Genomic DNA, 16,177 nt, shown 5'->3' on the forward strand with positions numbered 1-16,177 from the left:
AGAGTGATCTGAGCCAAGAATAATAGCACTAGTTATCATCCTGAAGGGAAGAGTTATGTTCGTTTTTAGACAATAACAAAAAAGACCATTGCATGTTAGAACTTAGTTTGAAATCACTGAATTTAGTGCTCATGATAACTGTTGATTTGTTTTGTTTAAAGCAGTTAAATCCTCCTTGGACAGTCACTGTTGCTGTGGTCTTGATTCCCTTCCGGTGAGCCTTTCCTCTTTACATGTGCTGCTCCTTCCTCCTGTTGGTTGGTGGAAGTTGGCGGACGTGTCTGCAGGTCTCACACATTTGCGATGTTTGTTGTGTTTGTTGTGTTTTTCTCCCACCACGCCGCCCTCTCATTCGCCTTGCAATGAGCCACACACTTTTGAAACTTGCATTAACAAAGAAAAAAAAAGAAAGACATTTTGGATCTTTTCATTACAGTCACAGATGCTTCTCATACCCCCGATGTCAGCAATAATAATAATACCCTGTGAGTAGTTGTGGGCTCTTTGTTCTGCTGTGCAAGAGCAGGTGTTGTCAACAGTATAGCAGATGTTTTATTGTCATCTCATGTGTTGAATGCACTAGGACCTCCAGAGCAATATAATACGTGTCGGTTATGTCAGATGAACCCAGACAAAGGCACAAATCTAAATTGGCCTTTAGTTAATGAGAAACTTGTCTCATTGGGTCTCGTTCTCTCTCTCTATCTCTCTATCGTCCGTCACTCTGTGTTTCACGATCAAATCTTCTGCCTGTCACAACTTCCTGGCATTTTCACTACTATCTGATTCCATCACTGTGAGAGCAGAAAGCCTTTAAAGCCATTAAATCCTCCCCAATTCAATTTCAGGACGGCGACATTGCCTCGTGGGCCTCTGCCAACCAGGAGTCTGTCGGTGACAGGGTCCCGAGATAATCAGAGACCCCCTCCAGGTTTTCCAATCTAAGCGAAGCTTCCTTGGGCTGGCAGGAACCGATGCTTGGATATTCCGTTTGACACGGGACCGCTGCCTCGGGCCTCCGCGGACGGACCAAATTTCATCCTGCCCACGCCGGGCTGCGGCCGGGTGCCTGCACGCAGAAATCGGATATTTAAGCAATCAGTTTGAGAAGTAGATGGGGCAGTGTTTGTGTATACCTGCTTCAGCACCCAGCCGGGTTTCATTCCTCACATGGAAACACCCACTGCCTTCTTTGGTAAGAGATTTTACTCCTTCCAATCCCCAAATAAACCACAAACTATCAGGGTTGGTTCAGGTAAAATGAAAATCTTTGTGGTCATGCAGTGACATACAGGTATCTCTTTCTACAGACAATGAAACAAAAGCCAAACCTTCAAATAAACACAAGCTTGCTGATGAACATTTCCACCAGCTTGGTTCAAAATATCTGTAAAAAAGGTAGTTTAAATCACTGTTATAGGGGGTATTTTCTATCGCCAAGTACTACATGCTGTACTAAATGCTAAACTGTAAACAGTTGTAGTGCCACCTGCTGTGCGCTCTCCTTATCTGCTTTATGGCATATCTCTCGCTCAACTAACCAGCATCAAATTCCTTTCTGGGTCTTATCAGCACTGTATCTCGCTGCAGTAGACTTGGAGTCTACAGGAAACATGATAACCTAACTGAGCTGATGAAGACAGGCTAGTCAATTAAAAAAAAAAAAAAAAAAAAAACTACAGTTGTCCCATTTTTGTGATTCAAAAATGAAGAAATTTGTTGTATTTATTCGTGAAGCTAGTAAATCAAACATTTACAACTTAGGTGAGACACTCCCGCTCCCGAGTCGGGAACATTGGCAGGACAACAAGAAACAGGTTGACCATCACAGACAAACTGGTCTCATGCTTCTTTCTTAGCTGTCGCTTGTTATTTCTGTGTCTTCCTTATGTGTCCTCCCCTCAGGTTCCTTCTGTTTGTCCCTGTGTATTTTTTATTCCCATGCGTTTGAATTCCTGTACTCTTTCTAGGTTATTTTAATTCCTGTTTTGTTTTAGTTTGAAACCCGGTGTTGTGCGTTTGGGTTTTCGGTCAAGGCTCCCTAACCAATATTATAAAGACAAAGTATTCCATTGTAATAGTTTGTAGTTTAATGTCCAGAGCTGCATGGTGTTTAAAGTCTGAAAGCATTTGGATGTGTTTTTCCCATTCCGAGGTTGGAACTTTCCCGTTTACTAATAAATGCATCATCACTAACGATGGAAGCTATGAGTTTTTGAATCTGTGTTTAGATGTGGAACACAGAGTCGTTGTTCTTTTTCTTAATGAGTCTCAGCTTCAAACTAACATGCTTGAACAAGCCACATTACTTTTGCTTTAAGACACTAGAACTATGAAGTGCTGACATAAACAGTGCTGCACGTTCAACAAGCTCCGTAGTGTTTCTATAGCCACAAAAACAAATATATATATATATCTATATATATAGATATATATATATTTTTTATTTTTTATTTTTTTTTAATCTACTGCTTCGTATAATTTACACACTTTCTTTTCAATTTCTCTTTTCTGAGCGGAATCTGTGCCTATTGAATTGGATTTCAGGCTGTTTTGAACATGGACCAAAAGCAAAAGAACTTTGCGAGGCTAAAGTCACAAAACGTGAAAAGAGCGCAAGTATTTGATTTAATAAAAAAAAGTTTCACTCTGTAAAATAAAATAAAAAAACTGCAGTTTGTGTCAAACTATGAAAGGTGTCCTTGATTCCGCATCGACTTCTATCACTTAGTCGCCGAGGTCTCGTGATCCTCCTGTGGCGTTGTTGTTCAAATGTGGACGGTGCTCCAGTTCCACTGCGGAGTTTCACTGCTGAGGCACCAGAACAGATGACACAGTCCCTGCAGTGAAATAATTCAGCCTCCCACCACCTGCGAGCTGACGCCTCCCCGTTCAGGCATTTATGAGGGCAGTACGATTGTGGGATTCTGTTGTTTTGGCTGGCTCACATCTTAGGAACGGCCTGGACAGCAGCTGGCAGCTCCTCACATCAACACTGATCCTCAGAGACCCCCCCCCCCCCCCCCCCCCCCCCCCCAATGTACAGACAGCAGCGCAGCCTCACATTCAACAAAGGAGTGATTTCAAAACTTCAAATGCAAAAATATGCACATTTGGAGAGGTGAGACTTAGTCACTGGGATAGTTACATAATTTATATTATACAGTATTCTGCAGTCCTTGGACGCTTCCATTGTGCGGGATGGTGTTTTTTAGCTTCCAGGCATAAAGTGCTGATGAGACCATCCTCGAAGTTTGTGGCTGTTTGTTTCATTCTTTTTTTTTTTTTTTTCAAAACTGTGAACTATTCTCTTTTCTCTGCAAAAGTGCGGAAACGTCAACAATCGGAGTGCTTTCAAAGGTCTTGGAACACTTTGCTTCACCAGTCACAGCCGGCCATTCACGTGGGTGAGCGTCCTCCGCTAAGAACACACTGGGTCAGGATTAAACCACAAACCTTGAATTAGTGGACCACCACCAACCACCAGGTGCACAGCCTCCAATAAATGTGTCTAACTCAAGTCAGAAAACTCTTTTCTTTTGAGTAGAAAGTCACGTTTTTTGTAAATCGGGCTTCACTGATTTGATCTATACGCACAATCCAGACAACTTCCAAAAATGGGTCATTTACCACAACTCAAAATGTAATTAAGTATCCCATGCTGTCCCATCCGTACCCGACCTCATTAATTATTACTTATCCCCAGTCTCAGTTATCCCTCTTCAATTAACTATTCATGAGCCCTGTAATGATTAGCGATACGTTTTGGGCAAATTTCTATGTAAATTACAGCTGCATTGCTGGAGATAATGTGAGGTGTCGTTTCTCTGCGAGCATTACTAAATGCTTTTAATCGATCTGTACAAGCTCAGGCCTGGTGAAGTTTGATGTTGATGTTTTATTCAGAGGATGTTATCTGCGTTTGAATTAATTTTCAGGTGTCAAAACATTTCTCTAACGTCTTCAAAGCTTCAGCAACACAGTCAAGAAGTTTATCAGTTTATCTCTGCAACACAGTGAAACTGCATAGCTTAATCAGAAGACGGCTTCAAAAACATTTTGGGCGAATCTAGTTCTAAAAATATCTATGCGGTCCACTGACGGAGGATGCATTGTTACTAAGTTTGTAATTTGGCCTCGAGATATTTAAAAGGAAACACTAATGTTATCTACCCTACAGCTACGGCTTGAAGGTAGGTGTATATTAGGACCTTTTTGACATTTTTTCTCTATTTGATTATTTTCTAAATTAGGGTACCTGATTAATATATCAACACTTTAACATTTGAGTTATGTGATGTTTTGGTGTTTAAAAGAAACTGCTTGCTCCCTTTTACGATTATGACAGACTGGTGACCTATCCAGGGTGTAGCATTGACTCCAGAGCACCACGAAGCTTCTTAGGATGAGGTGGTATCAAATATGCATGAACAGTTTGTGATGTATGACTGTGAGGCTTAAAAATTGCTCAGTTAAGCAAAGACTGACACAAGCCGCAGAAATAGAAACGACAATATCATCAACTGAAGGAAACATGTCTGCTTGAACAGGTTAGATGTATATACGCAGATATCCTCCAAATAAGAGGGGTAAAACTCACTTTTATGTGTGCATCAAATCCTGTGGAATTTTTTTTATTTCTGTCACAAAACAACACACTGTGAGAGTTCTGTATAAAAAGCCATTTTCGTGTCAGGTGGTTTGTGCATGTGTTTGCGTGTCCCGATGTGACTCACAGCTTGAGATGAAATCTGCCCAGCTTGCAGTGACAGATCCACCAGGGACCGGCCGCTTTTACAGTATTCACACGCAAGCAGAAAAATCCTCCTGCCACCTCTGATTTACAGTCCCGCGGACATGCTGAACTCCGTGGTTCCAGTTTATCAACTTCCTGCATAAACATATATGTAAAGCAGGAAGGAATCAGAGCACCTCGATGCTTCCGGACGCCGCTTGTACTGAGGAGAACTGAGAGGAACGATTACTTGGTTTCCTTTCACTCTCTTTTTAGTGCCACTTTCCAGTGTAGATCTCCGCTCTGGGGACCCGCCGCATGTTTTAACTGGCCAGAAATGTAATGATGATTGACGTCTGGCATGGGCCATCTTAAATGTTTTAAAATTACTGACGCGAACACAGTGCAACCGAACGCAATCAACATTAATTTGCATTCGGGAACTCGGTGAGTGGCAGTAGGTGTGGGAGTGCAGTGGGTGATTCTGAGCGCAAGAGAGACGGAAAGACAAAGACCACTTATCAGTTTTTCCATCAGCGTTAAGTTGTCCTTCTCTGCCTCCAGTGAATAGGCTGCTTGTCGCAGAGGACTTAATTAAGATGGCAACTTTACATGACCGTACGGTTCCTTCCACAATCCAGCAACCGTCCCATTTGCATATGAGTGCCGTTTGAAGGCGGCGATTCAACCGACAAATCCTTGTTTCTCATCAGCACACCCACGTCGGCTCACCTACTTGCCTGGAAGGAAAAGAAAAGCTCCTAACATCTTCATCTCCTTCACACCCATACCTTCATTTTCAAAGTACTTCCAACAGAACGGAGCTGAGTGACAGAAAAACAAATTAAGATGCAGGCGTTTTGTTGCCTCCGCTTTCTTCCGTTTGGCACTTACATGATGATCCAATCATTGCTGTCTGAAAAACTTTAATCATTTAATCCCCAAGCAAATATCATGCTGTTGGGGAATAAATACATGAATTCCAGTTGTGTGACCTTCAAAATCTGTTAGAGAGTGTATCCTATTTCACCACAGACCCAATGTTTATTTATTTGTTTATTGCAATAACAAGCTGTTGAGTGCAGTGCAGACAAACAGCAGTAATGATGTGACTCTCCCTGGCCACCGTGTGTGCACAGCAGGCTAATGAGCGGGAACGGTGTTTCCACTTTCCCACTTTCAAATTTTAACCACATGGACCTGAGGAGGGTGAGTTTGCTTTGCAGGGACCTCAAGCTTTTGGTGCTCTGCATTTGCAATAATATATGTTAATACAGCAACTTGACATGAACCAGCTTCACATAACAAGCAAGCTGACTAAAGTGTCTACACTCTTCAGTTAACATTAATTTGGGATATTTCTATGTTCTATTGTTGTGCATGACTAGAACAGTATCGACATTAACATGAAAAGAAGAATTTGTTCCACCTGAATTAATACAACGTCAAAAGAAGTCGTCACTGAAGCCTTGGATGTTCCTAAATTCCTTGTTCATTTATTATAAATAGATTTTTTATTTTTTTTTTTTAAATAATCTTATGGTGGTCAAAAAGAACTGTACTGGCCATCTCATTTCACTGTCAACTATAATGTGTACATTTATGGAACTGTATTCAATATTTATTTATTCTTAAAATGTTGCCTTTGCAAAATCTATGTTTTTTTTTTTTTTTAATGTCACATCAAAACAACTCTTGTGAATCGGAACTGTTCAAAGAAATTACAACGAGGGCTTTTTATTTATTGATTCCTGTTCCAAAACAAACTTAACGTCAGTGTATTATTCGGGTACACAGAGAGAAACAAATTGGTTTTGTATATGAAAGAAATTTTAATAATATAGCATATGTGTATTGCTTTAAAATAAGGAGAGGTGAGGCTGCACTCTGGTGTAGTGGTTAGTTCTTCCCATGATCCCTGCTTCGATTCCGAGCATGAGGGCATTTTTGTGGTGAGTCTACATGATTTTCATGTGCATGACTTTGTTTCAACACATTCATTTGAGGCTTCTTTTTTTTTTTTTTTTTTAACCAATAACTGCCCATAGATTGGAACTTGAGTGTGTGTTACTGTGTGTTTTTCTGTGTTTATGATGTGACGGGATCCGCTCAGGCGCTCTGCGACTCTGAGTTGAATAAAGATTTACATGCAATCGAGGTACATGCCTTTCCCGAAACCATCCGGATACAAATAATTGTGATTCCAGGCCTTTATAGGCAGATGTGTGGGTCACAACATTACAGAAGTAATAAAACCGTTTTAAAAGCCTGTTACTGTCACTGTTCATAGTATCTTATAAGTGGCTGTTTGCAGATGTTTTTGTGTCGGCTATCAAGGTTTTCACTGTGTGTGTGTGTGTGTGTGTGTGCGTGTGCGTGTGTGCGTGTGTGTGTGTGTGTGTGTGTGTGTGTGTGTGTGTGTGTGTGTGTGTGTGTGTGTGCGTGTGTGTGCGTGTGTGTGTGTGTGTGTTACAGCCTGAACACCCCAAGTATATCTAGTGAAACCAGTTTAACCTGCAGGAGTTTCTGCAGGCTCATGTTTTGATGCTGCTGAGAAAAGCAGAAATAATTCTCATGACGCCCTTCCTACAGTGGTGTAAAAACAAAATGGGCAAATATATATGTACTTCATCTGGATGTTTGTCCTTCATGTTTCCATAATTGTAAATGTTTAATAGTAAATAGGCTGAATACCATTCAAATCAAAAGTAAAATACTTGTACCCCTGTGAACTGAAACAATGTCACTGTGATATTGGTGGATTAAAGATTATGAACTTCAGCCACTTAATGAACATTCACTGTTAAAGCACTTGAAAGCACTAGTTGAAAATGCTGGAAAGTTACAAAGCAGAAATTGTTGAGTATGATCACTTACAAAAAAAATGCAACTGTTCAGGTGACACCCCCCCTTTAAAAAACTTTATTGGTGTTTTTAATATCAAATTTGGATTTTCTGAAATGTTGCCATTTCAGAAAAAGAAAAGGTTTGAGAATCACTGCTTTAATCACTTCCATACAAATAAAATATGTAGATTAAATTGTGTCTAAATTGGGTTCAAATGGATGGAAATAAGTATTTTAGGTTACATTCTGTGCAATCAATGCAGCCCGATCGATAGCTTCTCTGACCTAATACCAGGTCAAAGGGGAAGGTCAACTGTCATGTAAACAAATTGCAAACTGCACGTGAATTCGTGACAGCGACATCTTGAGGCCACAGCAGGGGATGTGCGCGTGGTTTGGGTGCGCGTGGCTCCAGTTTGTTGCGCGGCCACTGGAGCAGCGGTGTAACCGATCCCAGCTGCTGCCGTGGGGGGGATGAGAGCTATTCCCGTCCCCCGTGGGTTGATCACGTGATCCTCAGGGAGCCTTTTGGTTTGGAGACCGCGTCGTGCGTCGTGGAGCCGGAGCGCGCCTTTGCGCACAGCCGAGTTGGAGAGCAACATCTTAAAAGAGGCGTTAATGATCCCGGCCGTGGATGAAGCGGATCAGTTTTGTTTTGGGGCGTTGTCATACACACCACGCAGTCACAACTGACTGGTGAGACTCGGATCCGTCAGGCACTGACGCCGCGTGTGTGATCCACGACTCGTCAAAACTTCTGCGCTCACGAGCTGTGATCTTCACTGCGAGCGTCACATTGTTTCCAGCCCCTGGCACAAGTCGACAGAAGAAGCTGTCAGGGCGATCCGAGGTAGGCTGTGCTGCTTTTTACTGTGTTTTCCCATGAAAACCGAGAGGAACGTGCGCAGGAGGACACGCGCTGGCTCAAGGAAGCACAAAACGCACAATTCTGTGCATCAGATTCAGAATAATCACCCATAATTAGCTGATTCGAACCGCCTTTTCCACATGTGCTGAGACCTGCCACTTGAAAACAAAGAGCATAACTGATCTGCCTCGGAATACAAGGCGTGCTTTTCTGTTTCCCCCCCATTTTTTTAAGATGTGCTCGGGAAATCTGTTCTGCTGTGCGCCAATTTTAAATCAAGAACTTAACAGATGTTCATTAGTATTTATTATAATGGGAAATTAGTCTAAGGAAGTATGCAAGAGTGATGCACTAGTTTACTACAATTGTACTTTAGATAATGTAGTTAATATTAAAGGGGTGAAAGAGGTTAATTTGTGGGCTTGGATGAAGTGCGCTCTTCCCGGTTCCGTCGTTATGCTCAGCTGTCTTCCAACCACGCCCCTGGATAAATATGTTCTTTATCTGGAAGGACTATATAGATAAATTATTTCTCAACAGCCATCAGCGAGAACTTACATTTTTCCCTGAGCGATAGGCTATACCTGTTTTTGAATTCCATGTGATTTATGATAGGAGAGAAATATATCAGTTACTGTTTAATGGATCCCAACCCGAGGTCTGGGACCCTCTTGGGCGTGGCTATGGAAATAAGATTTGCAACTGACAAATGAAATCATAATGTGACACGTTCTAGAAAGGAGAGCAGACCCTAGAACGTGCCATTACTTTCATGTTCTTGTATGTGGTGAGAGTGTCTGTGTCCTGCGTTTGGCTTCACTGTTCAGTCAAATTCCAGATCAAAGAAGGGGATTGCAGCTTTTTCTTTGAGGCTTCAGGTGGAAATAAAACATTTGAGCGTAGCCACCTCACACACTCACTAATGAATACTATATGAGTCCTCCAGGCCCCCATGGGGATATTACATCATCTCCGGTCCAACAGCTTGTCAGTGTGGTTATTGTGGAGACAGACTGCAGGTGACAGTGGAGGTACTGTGTCTTTGGCTTCAGAATAGTAGAGTGTAAAATGTCACCTCCTTATTAATAATGCAGCGTACCAAAACAAGGGAGAAGTAGAAAGCGGAGTCCAGGGTGAAGTTTGGTCCAATGGCCAGTCTTGTTTTTGCACATTATTAAATGGGTTGAATGTTCCGTAATTATAATGAAACCTTTCCAGTCCTTTACACTGACCCGCACAATATATTCTGTCACAGACATGTTTATAATACATAAAAAATATTTAATGCCGACTGTTATACTTTCAAAAACTGGTGGTTTTGCCATCTTATGAAAAAATGTATTTCTTTTCCACTGTCTGGCTTGCTTTCTCGTTAATGCACCATCACAGTTGTTAATGGGACGGGGCTCAACGTATGGGGCCCAGCTCCCTCACAGACAGCACTGCTCGCTGGGTGAATATGGCTGACACCCTCATTCATCATGAACCTACAGGGTGCTGCCTCACTCTCTTGCGCTCTCTTCAGATGCAACTTAAGATGATAATTATTAAGACATTATAATCATTTCTCGGTGGGAAGCACAGTGTGGAAGCTTCAGCGTGCCGCGATCATTATAGTTGTGACAGACGGTTGACATCCTGCGTCGATGCACACGACTGTACAGTGGTGTACCTGATAGACCTCACTGCAGCCTAAAAGCAAATTGACTTCTCTGCTAAACTGCATTTCGGTTTCTCTAAAGACTTTGTCAAGAATCAGCCAAGTTTACTCCTGAAATATTTAGTTTGTGTGCTCGAGAGGTTTGCTCATGATTGTGATCATATCACCAAATCCAATTAAATGTGGATATATAATCTCTTAAAGATGTGGCTCTTCAGAGCTAGAAGCCATACCTAAAGAAATAATATAGCAGGATTATGTCTGTATCGTGAATCCCATTAGAGTAGCGTGCTTTAGTCAATTAAAAAAGGCAATATTAAAAATGTGGGTGAGGAAAACAAGTGAGACAGTGAAGCACAACACCTTTCAGAATTGCTGCAGTCTGAAATAAAAAATTTAAACAATGTCATGATACTACATGATCCGTTTGATTGCATTTTACTTTAATAAATACAATTGGTTGACAAAGACAGAGGCTCATTATTTTTACATATGACTCAGGAAAAGCAAACATCCAAGATGGGGGATGTTGTTTATAAACCGCTGTGTGTTCGCTGTTGATGCCACTTTATGGTTTGAATGACACATTTTTCTATTGAAGTCCACTTCTTGGCCGTGTCTCCGCAGGGAGTCTTCTGAGACAGCAGGGGGGCTGGCATGTTGTTCCAGGTAAAGGAATTAAACAGCTGCCTGTGAATTGGGGGGGGGGGGGGGTGGAAGTGGTAGCTCTGTTTCACCTTTTCTTTTTTAAATTGTGTGTCGCAGGAGAAAGTTTATTTATTGACTGTGAAGAAATCGGCATTGTGTATTATTGTTACAATAGACATTATTAAATTTTTTATGCAATCAATATCTAACTAATGAGTGTATTGATCGTGTTTTCACTCAATAGTATACCATTCCTGCATTTCTTGTTACATGTGACTGATATCTGAAGGTGTTGTTGGCTGAATCATGGAACTTTACCTTGCAGGCTATTTCATGTTAACTTCTTCATATTCATCGTCCTGAATCTTACTGAGGCTTTTTATTAGACTGGTAGATTTCTTTCAGATAGAAACGACACAAACAGGATGTGTATAAGTGTTCGCTCAGGTTTTGTTCCGGAGGAACAAATGAAAACTCTTTAGAATGTTTCCATGAGAAATGTCACAGGGAAATGACTCATCCACGTGGTCAATAATCAATAGCAAAGCGTTGATGGATCACTAATGTAATAGAATGTAATGACAAATATGAGCACATTGGAAACAGGCTTTTTTGCATGTTGCTATTGGGATTTTGTGCCAGTTGATTATAATATCTGGGTCTGCTTTTGCAACACTTCATTTAATGGCTTTAATATTGCTTTCTGTCAACTATTACTTGTTCATTTATGGTTTATACTTCAAGTCATCACCACTGTATCAGAATCCAATACTGCGCAAAGTTTTTTGTTTGTTTTTCATTTCTTGGGGCCTTTGTACCAATATTGGGCTTCATCGTGACATTTGCTGTTGGCATTCAGGCTGGATGTATTTGGTCATTTTCTCACCCAAAGCTACATCTCTCTATCATTAAATCACTTTATTATTGAAACAAACCAAATCTTGCAGTAAAAGCACATACAAGGCATCAGTTTACAAATGTTTCTTAAAGAGTTTGTTTTGGTTCGCCTTAAAGTCTTCAATATTCTGTCATACTAAAAGACCAAGATGTGAGCCCCACCCCCCGCCCCCTTTTAACTTTTGAAGAATCGGAATTTGTGACAGTACATCAAGCGTTCTCTGATCTCTTCTCATCACGTTCCACCTCATCATCCATTTCATACGTACGATTATAAAGGCAAGTATAGCAAGAATGACAATTTTTTTGTGTGAATTAACTCCTCGGGTCTCCTGTTATCGTTTCAGCTTTTGGGCCAATGAGATGAGTCTTGGGGAGCTCCTTAATCTTTTTTTCTGCTCTATAATTGTGCTCCTTCTATCTTCCCTCAGCATGCAGCACTAAACATGAGGAAGAAATAAAAACGCTGAAGGCCAAATTTATTTTTGACTTAACAAAAGGCCGTTTTTTTTTTTTTGCCGAACTCTTGCAGTGCCGCCATTGATTTGAAACCAGCTGTGTTTACATGTGGGCTTGCCAAGTACATCTATGCTTGCTTGCATCTGTGGGCCCCTTGTGTGAATGTGGCTGTGCATCAGTAGATACTTTCCCTCATCCAGAACATCGAAATTATGACGCCGTAGCGTAATAAGCCTGGATTGCCCGGATGTGACTGATGCGGCAGCGAGCAGCACCGCACGCATCCCACACCAACACATTCCAACCTCCTGTCGACATCCCAGTAGTTTGCCTTGCCACTCATCGGGGGTTTAATATTCAATTATGAGGGTCCTCCAGATCATGCTGTGTTGGATCGCTAGTGGAAAAGCCCCACTGATTGATGCGTGGGCATCCTCGCTCAATAAGTTCACAATTTGTCCCTGTGGGAGGAAGAAAGAAGGCAGATGGCTCGTGGGGGTGTTTTCACTGACGTGGCAGGAGTTTCTTGTTGTTTTTTACTTTATGAAGGGTGTATTCAGCAACTGAAGCACAACAATGCGCCTGTTTTTACTCAACATGGGATCCAGAATATAAGTAACCAAATAGGAGGGGTTGAAAGGTCAAAGGTGCGCTATAAAAATGCCTCGAGCGGAGTACCGTAATCGTGTCACCCCGCTTTTAGTTTGGCTTTTAGTTCATAGCTGTGACAATCTGTCAAACTGTCATATCCAGCTGAGTCTAAAGAAGAGCACGTCTCACTGGGTCGTGCTGACAAACAACAAGCAGACAGATAAAGAGGCAGAGAAGGAGACATGCGGTTCAGCGTTTAGTAGGATACAGTGTAGGCGGAGCAGCTTCTCCTCTGTCATCCCGTGACAGATACCATTTTTTTAGCAGTCAGGTATTTCAACCTTGCTGGTGGGCTGTTTCTTGGCTGGACTGAGCTGTCAGTCAGATTAGTGCTATGAGCCTTTGGTGGGAGTGCAGTCCTATCCCGGGGAGGCAGGACAGCCGTTTCAAAGATCTACAAATCCCCGACACAGAGCGTGCACTTTTAAAGTCACGCACAACCCCCAGCTCAAGAATGACGGGATAAGATCAAGCCAGGTCAGCGGAGGCTCTTCTCAAAGAAATTCCTCCTTCAGGAGACCGCTGCGTCCTCCACCATGCCCTTCAAGCACATGTGCATATATTTACCCCCTGACACATGTGCTTCCTGACCTCCTCGTCCAATCATGGTGATCAAAAGGCTGACGCATGACTGGCCGAGTCTCTGTTGTTGTTGTTATTGCCTTCCGAGAAAAACATATCTGGTGAGTAGTTTTTCCTGTTTGTCAAACTTTCTTTCAAAAGAATAAAGGAAAATACATGAGATGACACAAAAACACTTTGGTGAATATATGTTTTGTCCAGTTTGTATAACAATCATCAAAAGCCAAAGGCGGTTTCATTGTTTTGTCTATTAAGATACCATATGCAAAAAAAAACCAACCAAATTTTTTTGCATATTTTTTGAAAGCTAGTTTCCACTCAAAATATTGTAAAGAATTTAATAAAAATAAATTAGGGTGTTTATTTTTAATACCCTAATTGTTAATTTGTAACCTGTGTATGTGTAAATATGTTTTTAAGTGTCTGAAAGAATATTTCAAGGCTTTGATGTTTAGTATGCAAAGATGAATATACAGAAATGTTCCTATCAATTCAAATAGATTTTTATATTTTTTTATTATGACTTACAGTATAATCTTATTGATAATGCCAAAAACCTAATGTGATTTTCAGATGATCATGGAGCTGCACAGAGAAATCTATCGAGCATTTCTTTGTTTTCCGATCTTAAGAATTGGTGCTTTTCTCCGGCTTGAAGTGGACCCACAGGCCTCGGCTATCTTTGGTCTCCTTCGGCCTTCAAGGAGAAGTTGCTGAGCTTTGAAGTGTGTTTGATGTCGTTATCCTGCTTCTTGGTTGAATCCTCCTTCACAAAGAGACGAACCAGAGCATGTGTGCGAACAAAAGAGTGCTTCTTCTTTTTGTTTGTTTTTTGATTGGAATTGAATTGGAGTAGATGTCCAGCTCAGAGTTGACTCAAGCCACACCCGACAGTTAAGGTAGTAAATCACATGTCACCTTCTCGCCTGGAATGAGTTTTGTTGTTGCCCTGCAAAGTAAAATGCGGTTGTTTAATAGCTCAGTGGGGTTTGTGAACTTGTCCCTGCCTACGCTGAGACTCGACACTGAACCCAAACTTGCTCGTTGCAGCCGTTTCCATTGGTGTGTGTGTGTGTGGTTGTGACTAGCGGTGTAAAGCACCGTGACACTGCTGCAGCAGTAAAAATATGCCGTATAAGTGAAGTATTATGTGTTTTCCCTCCCCTAGAGTATCTATTTGATTAAACATAATTTGATGCTGGAGAAGAAAACAGGTTTACTTCTGAAGATTTCCCGAAGGCCTGATGCCATGTTTCCTTCCATTGCAGCACTAATAAGAAAGCGGTGTTCTGTTTAAGTCCCAGCCCCACAAAAGAAATCTTGAATATATTTATTTCACTTCCCGTGCAATATCTACTTTTGTGTTTTCACTACTTCTGAACCCGAAGTCGTTCTCCTAACGTTCTGATTGTTATGAGAAAGTACAATACATTTTCAATTTGGGCTTCAGCTATTTCGATCCCACGATGGGAATAGAAACAGAAAATAAAAATAAAGAAAAGAACACGAATGAACAACATTGTAATTTTCATCAAACGCTCATATCTGAAATTGGATCAGAGTACCTGCCATGATTAATTGTGTTGTATGTGTTTTCACTGAAGCAGCTAAATGATGCAAAGTCGAGCACCATGATATAATCAACCAATTCCCTCCGGAGTGTTTCCAGTCGGGGGAAGATTGCATGACCAAGGTGACATGTCCTGCATTCAGAGCAGTGTGGGTGAAGCTGTGCATCACTAAGTGATCCACCACGGGGACAAGCATGTTGACTGATGCTGCGATTCTCACTGGAGACCCGCTTGTAATAATCCTAAACAGTCCAAATTGTGTTTACCCACCAGAGGAAAAGAGCTGCCAGCCAATCTACACATAAATACTCCCAGGCGTTACGCTTTATATTAAGAAATGAATAGGTTCAAGGCTGAGCTCCTTCCTCTTCGTAATTCTACAGTACTGTAGCTTTCTTCCTGAGAAACACCAGCTTAGCAAATGTCTGTTTATAGCTTCAGATTGGAGAGCTTTTATGTTCTGCCAAGCGCATCTCTTGTGACGGTGCACCAGATTTGGAAAACCTCCAAGATAACTGGTTCTCTAAGGCTTAATCCAATTTTTTACACCTTGCCATCATAATCTGAATCTCTTTATGAAATCTGCATGTCCGCCCATCTTCTGTACCTGCTTCGTTCAAGTAATGGTCACAGGTTACTCCCAAGGTCATCACTTCTGATATGCTGTGTTTTCAGAACTTCCCTGATCGGAGAAGTGTTTCCCTCTGTTTGCTATTCCATAACCGTATTCCTGTGAGGAGATGCTGATGAACTGCTTTCATTACTGTGTGAAGGCTGTGCTTCGTAGTGGGAGCCACGTCGGTGATGACGCTGACCTCTGGCCGTCCTCTGTCATTACTTGTTTTACTTGGAAATAACAGCATGGATTGAGGGCAGCTGGGATTGGCATCTCCTTCACTTAATTCACCATGATAAATTACTCCTAATCTCTCACTATCGCTCCAACCTCCGCTGCCAGACTGCGATGTAAAGATTTCCACATGCATGCATGCGTGAACAGTTTTCATCTACTGTCCCTTTCTCTCTCTCTCTCTCTCTCTCTCTCTCTTGCTCTTCCTCTCTCCATCATTGGGATTCATTCAACACACACCCTGCCTATAAACAAGATCTAAATCTTTCTTTTGTAGTTTTTAATCATCTCCCTATCTCTTCTCCATGCAGTGGTGCCAGTTTCCAGCCAGATAATCTGTTGTGTGTCCTCTGTTGTGTTGATAGGAAGGTTAATTATTGGTTTCACAGAAAGAAGAAGAAAAAAATTTT

Source organism: Lipophrys pholis (assembly GCF_963383615.2).
Source record: "Lipophrys pholis genome assembly, chromosome: 6".
NCBI lineage: Eukaryota > Metazoa > Chordata > Actinopteri > Blenniiformes > Blenniidae > Lipophrys > Lipophrys pholis.